This window comes from Canis lupus, chromosome 5 (assembly GCF_048164855.1).
Source record: "Canis lupus baileyi chromosome 5, mCanLup2.hap1, whole genome shotgun sequence".
NCBI lineage: Eukaryota > Metazoa > Chordata > Mammalia > Carnivora > Canidae > Canis > Canis lupus.
The window spans coordinates 19,156,291-19,173,137 of record NC_132842.1 but is presented as its reverse complement, the minus strand read 5'-3'; the positions used below and the strand labels follow the sequence as shown (position 1 = coordinate 19,173,137).

Genomic DNA, 16,847 nt, shown 5'->3' with positions numbered 1-16,847 from the left:
AATTTGCTTTTAACATGGGAATATAGTTGAAGAAAAGTCATGATGACATGACTTCATCATCATTGGAAAGAGTTTGTCTTCCTGTGTACTGATGAATATGCTATAAATGAAGACTAATAAGTAATAGTGACATTTTTCTACAGGTGTTGACTATAAAGACATTATCATATAATAAAAGTTTATTAAAAATAGGATGTCAGCTTCTCAATTATATTTTTAAGAAGTTAAATACTACTTATAAAAGACTATTTATGACAGATGGAAACCTGTGCCCCCACAGCCCTGATTGAAGATAGAGAACATTGGTAATAGCTTTAATGGCTCCCCTGTTGTCTTTGTACAGGCCACTGTCCCTATCAGAGTTATTGCTACCCTGAATCTGGTGTTCCTCATCTCTTCCTTTTCATTCTATTTTGTCTTATCATATGTTTATATTTCATATAAAATATTGCTTTGTTTTTGTGTTTTGAACCATTATTTAAAAGACAGCATTTAAATGAATGTTATTAAATGACATTAAGAGATGTTCTTTTGTAACTTGCTTTTCTTGCATTCTATTTGGGAAATTCATCCACATTGACTTTTGTTACAGTAATTTTGTCACAGTTCACTTTTTATCAGTCTGTCGTACTGCAGCATAAGACTCGGCAAGGTTGATCTACCATCTTGACAGTGGACAGTTGAGTTAGTACACCCAGTCCTGCTGTGGAGATTTTTGTCCTTGTTTTTTGGAACACATGTGCAAAAACTTCTCTAGGTTATATATAACCAGCAGTGGAATTGTTAGGTCATAAGGTATGTGTGTTTTTACTTTTACTAGATAATGGCATCTGGTTTGGAAAGTGGTTGTCTTGGAGTGTATGGGTGACTTAGCTGCTTGGCATCTGATTCTTGATTTTGGTTCAGGTCGTGATCTCAGGGTATTGAGATTGAGCCCCATCTTGGGCTCTGCCCTAGACATGGAGCCTGCTTGGGATTCTCTCTCCCTCTACCCCTGCTCGTACGTTCTCGCTCACTCTCTCTCAAAAATAAAAATAAAATAAGGCAAAGTGCATGTCTTAATTTATCCTCATGCCATCATGGGAGGAGAGTTCCCTTTACGCTGTGTTCTCTGTAACATTTAATACTGTCAGACTTAAATTGGGGGAGGGACATCCTAGCAGGTGTAGGATTTAAAATCTCATTGTACTATGATTTGTATTTCAGTGATTACTTAGGAAATTGAGCAATTTTCATGTATTTATTGAACTTTGTTTTCTTCTATGCATGGCTTTGGATTAATTTTTAAATTCTTTTTCTATTAATTTGTAGGAGTACTTTATATATTTTGTACCCAGTTATTTTGTTGGTTATTTGTATTACTGAAAGCTTTTAATCTGTAGCTGTTCTTTTCACATTTTTGTAGCTGCCTTAATTTTAATCAAGTAGGTTTTTTTCTTCTCTCCTCTGTTTGTGCTTCTGGAATCTTGTTTAAGAAATTCTTCCCCATATAAATAATAGTGAAAGGGAATATAAGGGAAGGGAGAAGAAATGTGTGGGAAATATCAGAAAGGGAGACAGAACATAAAGACTCCTAACTCTGGGAAACGAACTAGGGGTGGTGGAAGGGGAGGAGGGCGGGGGGTGGGGGCGAATGGGTGACGGGCACTGAGGGGGGCACTTGACGGGATGAGCACTGGGTGTTATTCTGTATGTTGGTAAATTGAACACCAATAAAAAATAAATTTATTATAAAAAAAGAAATTCTTCCCCACTCTCAGCTCATAACAAATTCCATATCTATTTCTAATAGTTTTAAAATTTTGTCTTTCATATTTAATTCCTTAATCTCTCTGGATTTGATTTTGTATATAGAGTGAGATAGAGATCTAATTTTATTTAAGAAATAGCATATTCTCTCCCCAGTGGTCTGAAATGCCTACTCACTCAGAAATCAATTTTTTTATGTAATGAGTAAGGTCTGTTTCTAGGCCTCTTTTTCTGTGTCAATGTCATACTACTTAATTATAGTTTTAAAATAAATATTGGGCATGTCAACCCACTGTATTCTTCAGGAAAAGATTGGCTATGCTTAGACCTTTGTCCTTCATATAAATTTTAGATAACACTTGTGAAATTCATAACACACACATACACACACACAATGAAAACATACCAAAAAGAACCCCACAAAAAGACACAAACATACCCAGCTGAGATTTGGGGTTACATTTAAGTCTATAAATCACCTTAGGAGAAAATGCCTTGAGTCATCTTATCCATGAATATGAAATATCTTTTAAGATTACCTACAATATCTATTATTTTATAGTCTCTTTCATTTTCTCTCATTATAATTTGTTTGCTGATATATGAAAATGTGGTTGATTTTGTATGAAAATCTTTACATTCATCTTTTTACATGCTTACTAAATGCTAATAAATTTTCTGTAGATCCTTGAGTTTTCTGTCAAATGCAAATTGGACAGTCATACCATATGAATAATGAAAATTCTATTTCTTCCTCCCTAATCCATTTAATTTTTCAGGCAGATTGGACAGTCATACCATGTGAATAATGAAAATTCTATTTCTTCCTCCCTAATCCGTTTAATTTTTCAGTGTGTTCTCATCTAAGTGCACTAGTTAGACCCTCCATGGAAATCTTGGGTATTAAAGTTACAGCGGGCATCTTTGTCTCGGAGTTTTTAAAGAGAATGCTTTTATTTCTTACTATTTTATTTTACTTTTTAAAACTGATAGGGTTTTTCTGTAGATACTCTTTATCATGTTAAGGAAGTTTTCTTCTATTCCTAGTTTGCCAGGTTTAAGGAAAAAATCATGCATGGAATCTTATTAAATATCTCTTTTTACATCTTTTTAAAGATGATCTTATGATTTTTTTCTTTAAATTCCTTATTGTAGTAAACTGTAGTAATATGTTTTCTATATTAAACTGACTGCATCCTTGGATAAGGAACATTTTCACAATAATATTTCTTTTTTAATATGTGGCTGGATTTGACTTTGTAAGGTTTAAAAAACATTTTCTTTTTTGGATGAGTTGTGTGTGTCATAATGAGAGAAACTGGCCTTTAATTTCTCTAATTTGCACTATTTCCATGTGGTCTAAGATCGAAGTTTGCTGTGCCCATAAAACTGGTATTTTTGTTCATTTTGATTTCCCCCCCCCCCCCGGAAGAGTTTCTGTTATGTTCTAATTACTTATTCCTTGAAGAATTTCTAGAACTCCCTGGGCAAAACTCCTGTACATATTATGGTTTTATTCTCTGACAGAAAGACTCTTAAACAATTGATTTCTCTGATTATCATAGAACTCTTCAGGATTTTCACTTCCCTGTCATTTTGTGTATCCTAGCTCCCTAGTTCTTTTTGGTTTTCACCTGTATTTTTAGAAAAGTTAGTCTAGTTTTATTTATACTTTATCTTTTTAAAAACCCGTTGTATCTATCTCACAGATACCTATTTGATTATATTTTCAAATAAAATTTGTAATTTTCCCTACTTCCTATTTCATTAATTTTTCCTCCTTTTTTTTTTAAGATTTTATTTACTTTAGAGATTGAAAGAATGAGCAGGGAGAGGAACAGATGGGGAGAGAGACAATCTCCAGCAGACCATGCCTTGAGTACAGATACCCACTTGGAGTTTGATCTCATGATCCTGAGATTATGACCTGAGCAGAAACCAAGAGTCAGGTGCTTAGCCAACTGAGTCACCTAGATGCCTCCTTTATTTTCTTTTCATTTCTTTTTTTCTTGTTCATTTGAGAACAAGAAGTATACTCATACTTTCTCATACTCTTCTCTTTTAATCATACGCACTTTTTACATGTATTTCTGTATCTCACATATATCAATGTGTGGCATTTCATTGCTGTTCAGTGCTAAGTGTCTTCATTTTGATTTTTTCTTTTTAAGAGAGCCCACACATGGGAACCTGAGGGGGAAGAGAGAGAGAGAGAGAGAACGAACCTCAAGCAGGCTCTACACCCAGCACAGAAATCAAGTGTTGGGCACTCCACCAACCAAGCCACCCTGGTGCCCCACTTAATCTGCTTTTAACACCACATGGTAGTAGTAGTAGTAGTAATAATAATATTTTTAATGATTTTTTCATTTCATTTCTACTGTCTTTGCTCACCACTTTTTTTCAGGTGTCAGGGATTCCTTCTGATATCATTGTTACCATTGAGATTTATCATTTATAAGTGTCTTTCATGAGAACATTTTTGATGGGGAAGTTTCTTTATTTGTCTGGAAGAGAAACCTCATTTATGAGAGAGAGTTTTGCTTGAAAACCATTTTAGGTTGATAGCTATTTTTTCCTAGTGCTTGGAAGATGATATTTTACCATCTTTTGGCTTTTGAGGAGTCTGTTTTCAGGTTAGCTATCAATTCTTTGTATGCACTTATTTTCTTGGATAATCTAAGATCTTCTCTCTGTTTTTGGTATTCTGCAGTATCAGTACAATCTGTCAGGGTACAGATTTCTTTTCTTCTATAATCCTCATCAGAATCCAATTGCACCTCCTGAATCAAGGATTTGAATATTTTATCAACTCTGGAAAATTCTCAACTATTATCTAAAAAATTAAAAAAAAAAAAAAAAAAGAAATAACTCATTTAGCATTGTTAGGTCTGGTGAAATGTTTGTCCAAAATGTCAAATCTGCCTCTTTGTCAGAATTGGAAGATACATTAATAAAAAGTTGAAGGGTCATAATACCCAAAACAATAGAGAAAAAGAATATTTTCTAAGTAGGACAGGTGTAATGTCAACAGACATCAAGGCTTTTCTCAAATGCTAATTCTCATTCTGACTAAATACATAAATGTGTCTTAGAACTAGAATAGTCACACAGAATGTTTATAGTTTGTATTTTTGTCATGTATGGAGGGAGAGGAAGAAAGAAGATATTTATTTGTATCCTCCTTAAAGTTACATATAGGGATTTTTTTTTTTTCTTTTTAGAGATTTCTGGTCAGCTTCTAAAGTATCTCATTAGAGTTCAGTATCTCAACAAAGGACTAGGTAGGTAGTGTGAAATGTTTTGTGTTGTTGAAGCATGTTTCCAAAAAGAAAAGACTAAGAGTTGATTCTGATATATAAACGAGCTGGAGGATCGTGATAAGCACCTATGTACTCAATTCTTATTCACCCACATGAGAAGCACTTACACGTTTGCATTTGATGTGTCAACCAAATCGATAATTTGAAGAGATTATCTCTTAATCATTGATATTTGGATTTGGTCAGATGCTTTTGTATTTTTATTTATATATAGATGTCTCCTTTTCTGAGATTTTATAATACTTCAGACAAATCCACAGTAAATGTCAGTTTGTTTACCTTCTCCATTTGTCTACATTTGGCTGTGGGAATAAAATAAATCTGCTTTTCTCCTGATGCCTAAAGTAGGTCTTAAGCTCTTTTTATAAATTTCTCAACAGTGTCTGTGAAACCTATTTTGCCTTTTCCTGTGGTTATTGCTTACAAGAGCAAACATATTCTATTTCAATCAACACTGTACTTAAGTGTACTTTAGTGAAAATGTCGACTTAAACAGAGGGTTTATTCCTAATAATCTGTGGTATGAAAAAGGAAGAACTGACCACAGTTTTCTCTTTGTTTAAAAGCTTTACAAATACATAGCAATATTTATTCCTTGAAAACCCAGAAAAGCAAGGAAATTAACTGACACAAAACTACTTCGACTCATCTGATAAATGTCAAGAAATATAATGGATAAACCCGAGGATAGTTTGTTGACTCCATAATTGCCTCCTTCCTCTGGTCATGTATCTGTCACAAGACTATTACTTATCTCTTTAAAAAAGAATAAATTAACTTTAGAAATAGAGATGTGTGATTGCAAGCCTTATGGATAAAACTGAAAACTCTTTTTAATAATCTAAAATGTCAAGCTACTCACTAAGATTTTCCCTTGAGTCTGAAACTAGCCAAAGTTTGAACAAAAATACCACATATTTTCTATTCAAAGTAAGATTTACAATCTTAAAATGGCAACATAATTGTCACCCCCAAAATGCTTTTTTGTCATCCTTCCTTCTTGCTCTTCTGACATCCTGATAGGTTTGTTACCTTGACTGTGATAGTTACGTGGTTATGTAACTTAAAACTTAACCAAATTGTACACTGTGTGTGTGTTTGTGTGTGTATGTGTTTCATTGTATGCCACTTATACCTCAATACAAGTGTTTGAAGACAAAAATATTAAAAAATTTCAAAACATTTCCTGAATCTTAGGAAGAAGAAATTCACTTGCTTTGTATTTCAAAAGCAACAAGCAATATAGCCGAAATAAATGTTTCCACACCATTGAGATAAGAGACAGATGACCTATGTCAGTCTTTTTTTTATTTATTTATTTATTTTTGTTACTGCCCAAGTATCTCTTCCCTTTGTGCTTCATGTTGCCATGTTTGATATTTTTTTACCTCATTCCAGGGTAACTGTTTAGATAATACTGTTGATTGGTTTAAATAAATAAACACATACATGTACATATGTATGTGTATAGGTATATATGTGTATGTATCAATATTCATTTATTTGAGAGCCCGTTAGTTACTACGCAGTTGGCTAGAGCAGTGGGTGGATACAGAGATGATCAAGATGGGATGTTTCATGCAAGGGGACGGGTGTGCTCCCAAGAGCAGAAGAGAGAACAAGATTTGCTTTAGGAACAGCAAGCAGTTAAATATCACTGCAGTAGAGACCCAAATAATCAGATTGTCTTTTGTAAAGTTAGGCTATTTGATATCTCAGTATTACTCATAACATAGATTTAGTGGAAACCAGGTAATGGATTAGGTAAGCATCAATCAAGGTCTGCAGGGTGCAGACCACTTTTGGCTGTAGTGTTGGGGTGATCAAGACCAAGCATGGGAGAAAAACAGCTGTTGTTTCTACAGCTCAGCAGCTTTGTGTGATTTGCACTCATTCATCATACAGTGGGTCAGAGAGTGGTGAGAATGTCTAAAAGTTTGTATATGCTGTTGCTGGCTAGTATCGATAAGCAAAGAAAAGCCTCTTCTTGTGCAAATGATAGGTGTGATCAGATGATGGGTCAGTTAAAATTTTAGAATTCTATAAATGCCAACCCCCCCCCAACAAAATAAATTTACTATTGCAAATTTGAAACTTCCTAGCCTCAATCTTTTTCCCCCACAATCAAAACTATTGTCTTTGATCATGTTTGTTATTTTAGTCTCATGGAACTTCCTGGAGTACCATTATTGTGTGAGAACAAACTGTTTTACAGTATTCATATCCATTTCAACAAGAACTGTGGTGGAGTTGCAGGGAATGCTGTAGCAGTTAATTTTGAGCTCACTCTGAAAGGCATATGGCATATTTTATAGAGAATAACTGTTTCAAAATGTAGAACACAGATTTTGTTTGGCCATCACCTTGAATGGAAAATGGTTTGGGGCACCTGGGTGACTCAGTGGTTAAGCGTCCAACTCTTGGTTTTGGTTTATGCCATGATCTCAAGATCATGAGATCAAGCCCACATCAGGCTCCACACTAACATAGAATATGCTTGAGATTCTCTCCTTCTCCCTCAGCCCCTCTTGCTCATGCGCTTTCTCTCTCTGAAATAAAGAAATGAATCTTAAAAAAAAAAAAAAAAAAAGAAAAGAAAAGAAAATGGTTTGGTAATCAAAGTCAAGTATGACTCTAAGTCATACTTGAGGGTAGAGGTGGGGAGTAGGGAAGAGATTTCCCACATGGTATGATTTTAAAGATTTATTAAAAACAAATTTATAGTATCTTGTATTGAACATCACTTGCAAGTCTCTCATGGTTTCTTCAAGAAAACAGAACTTTAAATAATTCATGGAGGAAGGAATTTAACATAGGGAATTAGAAGCTTACAAAACCTCAAAGGGGGCAGCCCTGGTGGCTCAGTGGTTTAGCGCCGCCTTCAGCCCAGAGCCTGATCCTGGAGACCCGGGATCGAGTCCCGCATCAGGCTCCCTGCATGGAGCCTGCTTCTCTCTCTGCCTCTCTCTCTCTCTCTCTCTCTGCATCTCTAATAAATAAATAAAATCTTAAAAAAAAAAAAAAAACCCTCAAAGGGTTTCAGGTTTGCCAGTAGCTTTGGGAGTGAATCAGGAAGTTGCCAGAACTAAAGAAAGTCACCACTGTTAATTACAGCTACCTGAAGCACTGGTTGGAGGATTCTCAGGACATAGCCAAGAACAGTACTTCAAGAACTTTTTGGTTTCAGGAACACTTGATGTTCCTAAAAATTGTTAGACGCCTCAAAGAGCTTTTGTTTATATAGGTGACATCTATTGATATTTGTTGCATTTGAAATGAAAACAAAATTTAGAACACAAGAATATAGAAGCCCATGTTCCCATAGCAGTCAGAGCCAAAACGTCATCATAGGTCATGTGGCTTTGGTAAAATTCCACTGTACGATCACGGGAGAATGAAAGTATAAGAGGCAAATAATGTCTTAGTGTGATCATAAAAATAGTTTTGACATGGTGAACTCCTTAAGAGAGCCTTGGGGACTTCTGGAGATTCCTGAAAGCATACTTTGAAAACTGCTGGCCTGATAGAACTGGAAAGAAAGCCTCTTGTGTGTTGGTGGTGTAACAGTGTGTCTTCTTCTCTGCCTTCCGTATGTCTCACACAAGTGCCCTTCACTGGGGGAATCCAACCTGCTTCCCTAGTGGCAGAAATTCTGTAAATAGAATTAATTACCAGGTAGCCATGCCCTTAGATACATGGGAGGGTCCTGGGTGGGATGAGGGATGTTAGTGCCAAACTGGCAACAGATGATCCAATGCAACATTTCATTTAAAAACCTGACTTGACAATATATATAGCATACACGTAAACAGTAAAGTTTCTGTGAAGGAAGGGTCCTGGCTATTCCTTAAACGTCCCTAAGCCCTTCGCAGTTATCATCCCTTTGCCTCTGTCTTTGATGGAAATAAAGCTGTGAAGTCACTGCCAAATAGATCTTTGACTACCTTCCCCCAATTTTCAAGAGTTATCTCTTCTGAAATTTAGTTTGTGTGGGTGCATGCACACATGTGCAGACACACATCAAAATTGTTGAGATCTTCTTAGAGCTTGACAAATGCTAGTCCTAGTTGGAGAACCCAGTGAGCCCAGCACTTTAGCATGTTGTCATGTAGATCAGACCTTGAGTGCAGTATGACTTGCTTTTTATTTTTTTATTTTTTTTAAAGGTTTTATTTATTTAATCGAGAGAGAGAGACAGAGACACAGGCAGAGACACAGGCAGAGGGAGAAGCAGGCTCCATGCAGGGAGCCCAACGTGGGACTCGATCCCAGGTCTCCAGGATCATGCCCTGGGCTGTAGGCGGCGCTAAACCGCTGAGCCACCCGGGCTGTCCATGACTTGTTTTTTAAAGATTTTTTTTATTTTTGAGTTTTCTCTATACCCAACATGGGCCTCGAACTCACAGCTCCAAGATCTAGAGTCGCATGCTATACCAACTGAGCCAACCGGGCACCCCTTGAGAGTGGGACTACTTTTTAGGCACTATAAAAATCCAGTAGGTATTTTTAGATAATTTAGAGATTTAATAAAGCTAATTTTCCAAAAAGACCATCAGGATAAAAATGAACATTATACCTTCTTTGAAGAATGTTTCAAAAGAGGAGTTAACTTAGGTAGGAAAATTCTCAAGACAGGTGCAGTGAAAGAGTAAAACACAAGTAGTGAACTAATAAAATTTTTGTTCATCAGTAATCTACCGATAAAAGCTTTCTTCTTTTTGGGGGAGAAGTTTAGAAACATCTGTTTAATTTCAAATTTGAGTAGAATCTTAGAAACCATTTCAAGTATACTTGGCTAAACCAGGAACTTTGGCAGCATGCTACACATTTGAACCTTCTGGAATAATTTATTCATTGTGAACAATGTAGAGACCAACAATAAATAATACTAATCACCCAATCAAAACAATGCCGTTTCCTTTCTATTAATCATTGCCACATTTCTCTTGCCTGCTTTCCATCAGTAAATAAAAATTAGGAAAGGGCTTATAGGCAAAAATTGGTCCTTCAGAATTCTACTTAGACCATACACATATGTGGATTAATTCTCCTTGACATATATGGCTTTATATTCAGAAGCACTGTTGCTTGTGAAGCATATTTGGTATTTTTTTTTAAACACAAAAGCACCTGAAAAAATAATCAGATTTTTATACATACAAAATGTTACTAGGTTCCCATTCCATGTGAATGCCAAAAGCAAATGAGCTTATACAACCGAGCAAAAATAAATCATGTTTATTTTTTCCATATGCACTTAGAAAGAGAATATGTAAAAATAAATGCTCAGAAATATAAATTTGCCAAAGATTACCACATATGCCTGAGCATAAGATGGGCCTTTTCCCAAAAAATCATTCTTCAGAAAGGAGTGAGTCACCTTCTATTTGATCCCTCACAGAAACTCTCCTGGTGCAGGAAGCACATTTCTCTCTTACTTTATTTTGAATAACAATGCTGTTTGCTGAAGATGCATCAGCCTGAATAATATCAATCAATCTTATTTTGGGGAGTTTACATAAGTCACTTGATAAATTTGCCTTAAACATTTAAATAGTGACCTAATGTTTATTTGTGGGAGTGTGACCTCACAGTTGTAAATATGGGATGCTGTGGTAAACTCAAGGATGTAAAAAGTATTGTTTCCAACAACTTTGATGAGTTTCCTCTGGAAAGGAGCGCTAGATGATTCTGTTTCTACTAATATGCATGAGATAGATGTATGGTTCTGAAGAAGGTTGTTTTATGCAATCTGAATAAAAGTTGGGAAAGAGGAACATTTCTAAATTCATAGATATTTATATACTGTGACACTTAAATAGTATTATGTGTGACTACATTTTAAGTAAACATTTGTACTGGGACAAGTAACGCTACCTGCTGTAACACACAACACTAGGTATCTCATTGGTGTACCAGTGAAGAGTTCCTTATGTATGTCACAGTTCAGTGCCCATAGAGTGGCTCCCTTCTACACAGTGGCATGGGGACGAAGACTCTGTTCTGCATGACTGCCCTCTGTAATGTGTAGCTTCCAGACCTGCTACCAGAAAAGATAAAGAACATGGAAGACTATGTGATTGTTTTCCTACCAGGCTGGGAAATGCCAGGCATCAATTCCGCTCACGTTCTGCTGGCCCAAACTCCATCACCTAGGCCTAATCTAACTACAAGGAAGGCTACAAATGTACTTATCTACACTCTGAGGAAGCAAGTGGGATTGGCAAGCCTCTAGAATAAATGCCACAGCATTTTACTGTCTTCTCTGATCCTAAGAGTTGGCCCAAAGAAAGTTGAAATTCGTCATTTGTGAAATGTGAGGTCAATGCTGACAATATCTTCCTGGAGATAGCCTGAGATCACACAGATTAAGGGCTCAGTTCCGTGAGAATGCATACCCACTGTCCTCATCAGATGCCAGTCACAAGTCTAGTTTGTCACCTGTGTTTCTGACCCATCAGCTATAGATTGGAGGGTGTTCTCATGATGCTTTCCTTGGGTTTGATGCATTTGCTAGACCAGCTCATGGAACTCAACAAAAGTTTACTTATTAAATTAGTGGTTTATTATAGAAGGATAGAACTCAGGAGCAGCCAGATGGAAGAGATGTGTAGATCAAGGTATGAGGAGAAGGGCCTGGAACTTCTATGCTGTCTGGGTGCACCACTGTCCCCAAATCTCTGTGTTCACCAACCTAGAAGCTCTCTGAACCCTGTCCTTTGAGGTTTTTTTTATGGAAGCTTCATTACGTAGATGCAATTGATTAAATCATTGACCGTTGGTGATTGAGTCAACCTCCAGGCTCCCTCTCCAACCTTCCCATAGGTCAGAGGGTGGAATTGAAAGTTCCAACTCTAATCTCTGGGTTGGTTCCCCTGGGAACCAGCCCCCATCCTCAGGTTACCCAGGACTTTCCAAAAGTTGCTTCATTAACATAACAAAGACACCTTTATTGCTGTCCACACTTAGAAATTCCAAGGATTTTAACCTAACTACAAAGAGTGCTCTGGTGCCAGAAACTGGAGGGAAAAACCAAATATAGATTTCTTATTAGTCACAGGCATATCCAGTAGTTGCCTCAAAACTCCAAAGTCCTAGAAAATTATTAGATTTTTAAATGAGTTTATGGAATCAAAAGAAATTGGCATCAAAATAAGGTAGGAATTCATTAAAACTGACTTTTTCATCAATGTAGTTGCATTAAACAATAGAGTACCTTACCCACTTAATTATTTAAAGTTCCATTTTCAAAGCCTGAGTGTCTAAATTCCATATTCTTTTAAAACTGCTAGCTAGTAAATGACATCAAATAATAGAATTTCAGAAGTAAAAGGTTTTTTGTTTTTTTTTTAACTCTTCTGAATAGAACACTATTTTTTTCCTACCAAGTGAAATCATCTGTAAAACCTCAGTTGGTGAACCAGATTACATGACTACACTGGTAGGCTCAGAGGACCTAGAGCCTGTCCCAGATTCCACTAAAGCATCCTTGAGCCTCTGAACCTCGGGCTCTGATGAACTGAGTTTGCCAACCACTGATTTAATCTACCTCACTTGCATGATGAGGGCCCAGATGAACAGATTGGTCAGTTGGCAGTCAGGGCCCCCCAGCTAGCAGGTAAGAGCTGAGACCATGCAGTCCCAGACCACCTGTGCATTGCTTGTGTTTACACTGTGTCCCACCAGTAGTGATCCAGGCCACTTATCCATCTGCTCTCCTGTGCCACATCCCTCCAAAAGGCCATCTCATCTCCTCTTGGCTGGCAGCCAGTGTCTTCTGCCAATAGCTCTTCCAGAGCCTGTTGATTTATATACAATGCAAGTCTGCCTTGCTTCAACATCAACTCTTGGATCCCAATTCTATCCCCTCGGGTGCTTGTGGAGTATATAATCACCTCCTTCTCTTCTAGACTTTTTCTTTTCCAGGCTAAAAATCCTTGAGTCCTCATGTGACATGTTGTTATGCCTCTTTACCAATTCCTCCTGTCTGAATGTGCTATAAATACAACACTTACAAAGTAGGGCTCACGTTGAATTAAATGCTTTAGTGTGATCTGGCCAAGCACTAAATAGGATGGATGAGGAAGGCATGGGGATCGGTGGTGAGGTGAAGGTTGTTGGGAGGAAAGACTTTTCCTCTGCACTTTCTGGTTTATTCTCCTGGACCTGCGAATAAAACCAACAAGGGACAAATTAACAGGAGAGAAGGCATATAGTGTTACTCATATTTTTATGATTCTAGGATTTCACATAGAAGATGTGAAACTCAAAGTAGTTGTTAGACTCAGGGAATTATATGCACTTTTAGCAGAAAGAGTTTGGCCTTCAAGAGATGATGAACTAGGGGAAGTGACTGGGAAATATATAGGTGAAACAAATGGAAGCGAAGGGTTATTTTAGTAAGATTTGTCTGTGCAGACCCATGTCGGAACTGGGAGAACTTTCCTCCATCTCAGGTAACAAGAGTTGTTCTCCTGTTCCTGGTTCTGGTGAGGGAGACACCTTGACAAGGGAAATTGATGCCCAGCTTTGAGCTGGTAAAGAGAGGGCAGAGAAGTCTTGCTGTGTCTGTTGATTCCAACCTCAAAATAATCCTTATGCCAAAGCAGCATGTTTTACAGAATCATATTGTGTGTCCCTTCCAGAATACCCGATCCCTCCTCTTTGACATTAGTTATTCTATACTGTTTTCCTCAAGGGCTTTAATTAGGTCCCCTACCAGTATCTCACCACTACCTTCAAGATCATGCTCTAAAAGTCTCTTCACACTATCACACACACCATGAATTAGGATCCTTGAGGTCTTGTTTTTTTATGGTTATAAACCAGCTTCATTATTCTGTCCTTCAGCTCCTATCACAAGGATAAGAAGTCTTGTCTGATAATTGGATGAAACCTAGATTCCTTCCATCCTCCCGTCCTCCCTCCCTTCTGTGCATGCCAAGCCCTGTCCCAGCCACAGGGAACAGAAGTAAACAAAATCCCTGCCCTCAGGGGGATAGTGGTCTCTTTGGGGGAAGCAGACCATACCCCAGCATAGAAATATGTAACTTGTGGTGTTGAGTGCTGATCAACCAAACTAAGAAGAGCAAGAGAATGAGGAGTTAGAGACCGAGCAGAAATGGCTTCTCCAAAGAGGTGGTGTTTGAACAGAGACTTGAACTTTATTCAGATCTCACTTTATGAGAGCACGTGCATGTAGATATTTGGAGGATAGACTATTTTCCAGGCAATAGCAACTACAACTGCAAAGGTTCTGAGCACATCCTAGGAGCAGCCCAGAGACACATGTGTCTAAGTGCAGGGAAGCCAAAGATCCTGTAGGGAATTTGGAGGCTCTGGGAAAACTTTCTTGGGAGTATTGGGGGATCCAGTAAAGGTGTTGAGCAGAAGAGTGATGTGATTTGTTTAAATCTTAGATTTTAAGAGCACTGAAAGGAAAGGAAGAAAGAAGGAAAAAAGCAAAGCAGAGCACTGGCTCTTTTGTGGAGGAAAAGCTGTGGAATTAGGAAAAAGTGTGGAAGCAGGAAAACCAGTCAGGCAACTAATGGTCCAGAGATACTAGGTTTACCTCATTCTTTGATTCAGTAATTTAATAATCATCCAAAAAAAAAAAAAAAAAGAATAATGCTTCCCTAATGCGGTTTGTTTTTGCATCAACATTTTCTGCCTCCTAGTGATTCTGATTTTGTTTTCTAAGTACTTTTAAGTTAGATCCTTTGTAAGTTCTTCTAGAACATTCTACGATTGGGGAACTAGTCCTCTGATAAGGCAGGCATACAATGTGAAGTAGCAGAAAGGGCTTACCCTTGTTAGTGGACACTCCTGATTTGAATTTGGCCCTTAGCTCTGGTAAAATAATCTGAGGCCCTGTTCCCTGTGTAGAAATGAGAGTGTTAATGTTTCTCTTAAAGACCTGAAGAATGTATGGTTCCTGCAACTTAGGAGCTCAGCAAATCTAAGTTCTTTTTCTACCCTTTTTTTACTTTAGCCTCCCTTTAACCTGATTGTGTGGTCTATATGAGCATGAAATAGGTTTTATTTATGTTTATGTCGCCTGTGGAGTGCCTGAGTCATAACAGATGCCAAATTTAGAGTGAATCAATGAGTCTGTGCAATCCTTGGCAAGTTAGCAAACATCCCAATGTCCTAACAGAAGGAAGAAGCTACTTCCAGGTGAGAAGCACAGTGAGGGCAGCGGTCAGCAGTTTCCCCAGGGTCCCTGAGGCTCATTGTCAGGTTGACTAGGTGACCCCTGAGGCTCCTGACCAACGGGGAGTCATGTGCGAGGCAGTGGGAGCACCAAGGATGCTACTTAGTGCTTTGTACTTCTCTGCTTGGTTTGTGCCGCTGTTTATTGTCATTTTATTTTGTACTGTTTCCTGAACATCTAAGGGGAGGTAGTGACCCAATTACTACTTCAAGGTAGCCTTGAAGGGCATCCACTTTTTTGTGCAAATATTGTTCTCATGGGAATGGAGATCCTTTGTATCCTTTCTGAATGATCCAGTATAGCATTAGAAGAAAATGTTAGGTCTCTCATCTGGGTGTAGTGAACTATCTAGATGATTCTACTCACAGACGCACTGTATTAGCTCAGACCCTGGAAAATGGTTCCTATTCATTACTCTGAGTACCCTTGATGATCTCACTTCTCTACCCCATCCATGGCTCCTCAAACCTGCTCTTGGGATGTGCGTACACAAGAGCGGAGAGCATCAGGGTTTGGACCCACAGATGGGATGGGCCCGTGAAAGGGTATTCTTATGAAATATGTTTATTTTAAAAACCAATGTGAATTTTACCTTTACTCCAAAATATGATTTAAGAGAAAAATCTTTTAGATTGCTTAGCGGCTAAATTACTTAAAGCATTTTGCTAATAAATCTTTCAGTAGAAGGGATAGAACTGGGAGAGAATGACTCATATTTATCTCTTTAGAGGCCTCATATACCTATAGCATATATTATGGGCTGACTGGTCCCCACCCACACACACACAAATTCGTATGTTGAAGCCCTAATCTCAAAATGTACCCCAGAATGTGACAGTATTTGGAGATAGGACCATTAAAAGAAATTATTAAGGGGTGCCTGGGTGGCTCAGTTGATTAAGCATCTGACTCTTGGTTTCAGCTCAGGTCATGATCTCAGGTTCATGAGATTGTGCCCCCAGGTGGGCTCGGGCTCTGTGCTCCCCTACTCTCCTCTCCTCCCCGACTCTTGTGCTCACACGTGTCTGCTTTCTCTCCTTAAAATAAATAAATATTAAAAAAATATTTAAATAAAATAAATAATTAAGATTCAGTCCTTAGAGTAGGCCCTAATCCAGTGTGACTGGTGTCTTTACAAAAAGGACACATATGCTCCAACGCTGAGAGGCAACCATGTGAGGACACAGTGAGAAGGTGGCCTTCTGCAAACCAAGGAGAGAGGCCTCCAAGGAAAGCAAGCTTGCTGATGCCTTGATGTTGGCCTTCCAGCCTCCAGAAATATTGGAAAATATGTTTGTTATTCAAGCTCCCAAGCCTGTGGAATTTTGTTGTGGAGGCCCAAGCCCACTCATAAAACCCTGACCGCAACGTGTGTTGAAAAGCACAGCCTAACACAGTTGCCTCTGAGAACTGGCACAAAGGTTCCTGCGAGGAGTACTGTTTGCCATGGCTCCCAAAGGTACCACTGTCTGGCTGGCTCCTGCTGAAGCCTGTGAGGGAGGGATGTGTTCCAGGCCTCTCACGCTGGCTTGTAGATGGCCACACTCTTCCTGTCTTTCCAC

The 16,847-nt window shown here is 38.1% G+C and overlaps 1 protein-coding gene and 1 long non-coding RNA gene across 14 annotated transcripts in view; one reads left to right on the top strand and one right to left on the bottom strand.

Moving 5' to 3' along the window:
- The window catches only part of CACNB2 (calcium voltage-gated channel auxiliary subunit beta 2), a 374,475-nt gene that overhangs the window by 269,492 nt on the left and 88,136 nt on the right, over positions 1-16,847 (top strand). The gene's annotated exons all lie outside the window — the stretch shown is intronic.
- Positions 1-16,847, bottom strand: part of LOC140633301 (uncharacterized) — a 45,715-nt gene that overhangs the window by 18,014 nt on the left and 10,854 nt on the right. Inside the window, exon 2 of the long non-coding RNA XR_012030928.1 lies at positions 13,088-13,238. This is a non-coding gene — a long non-coding RNA (uncharacterized lncRNA). The remainder of the gene's footprint in view (positions 1-13,087; positions 13,239-16,847) is intronic.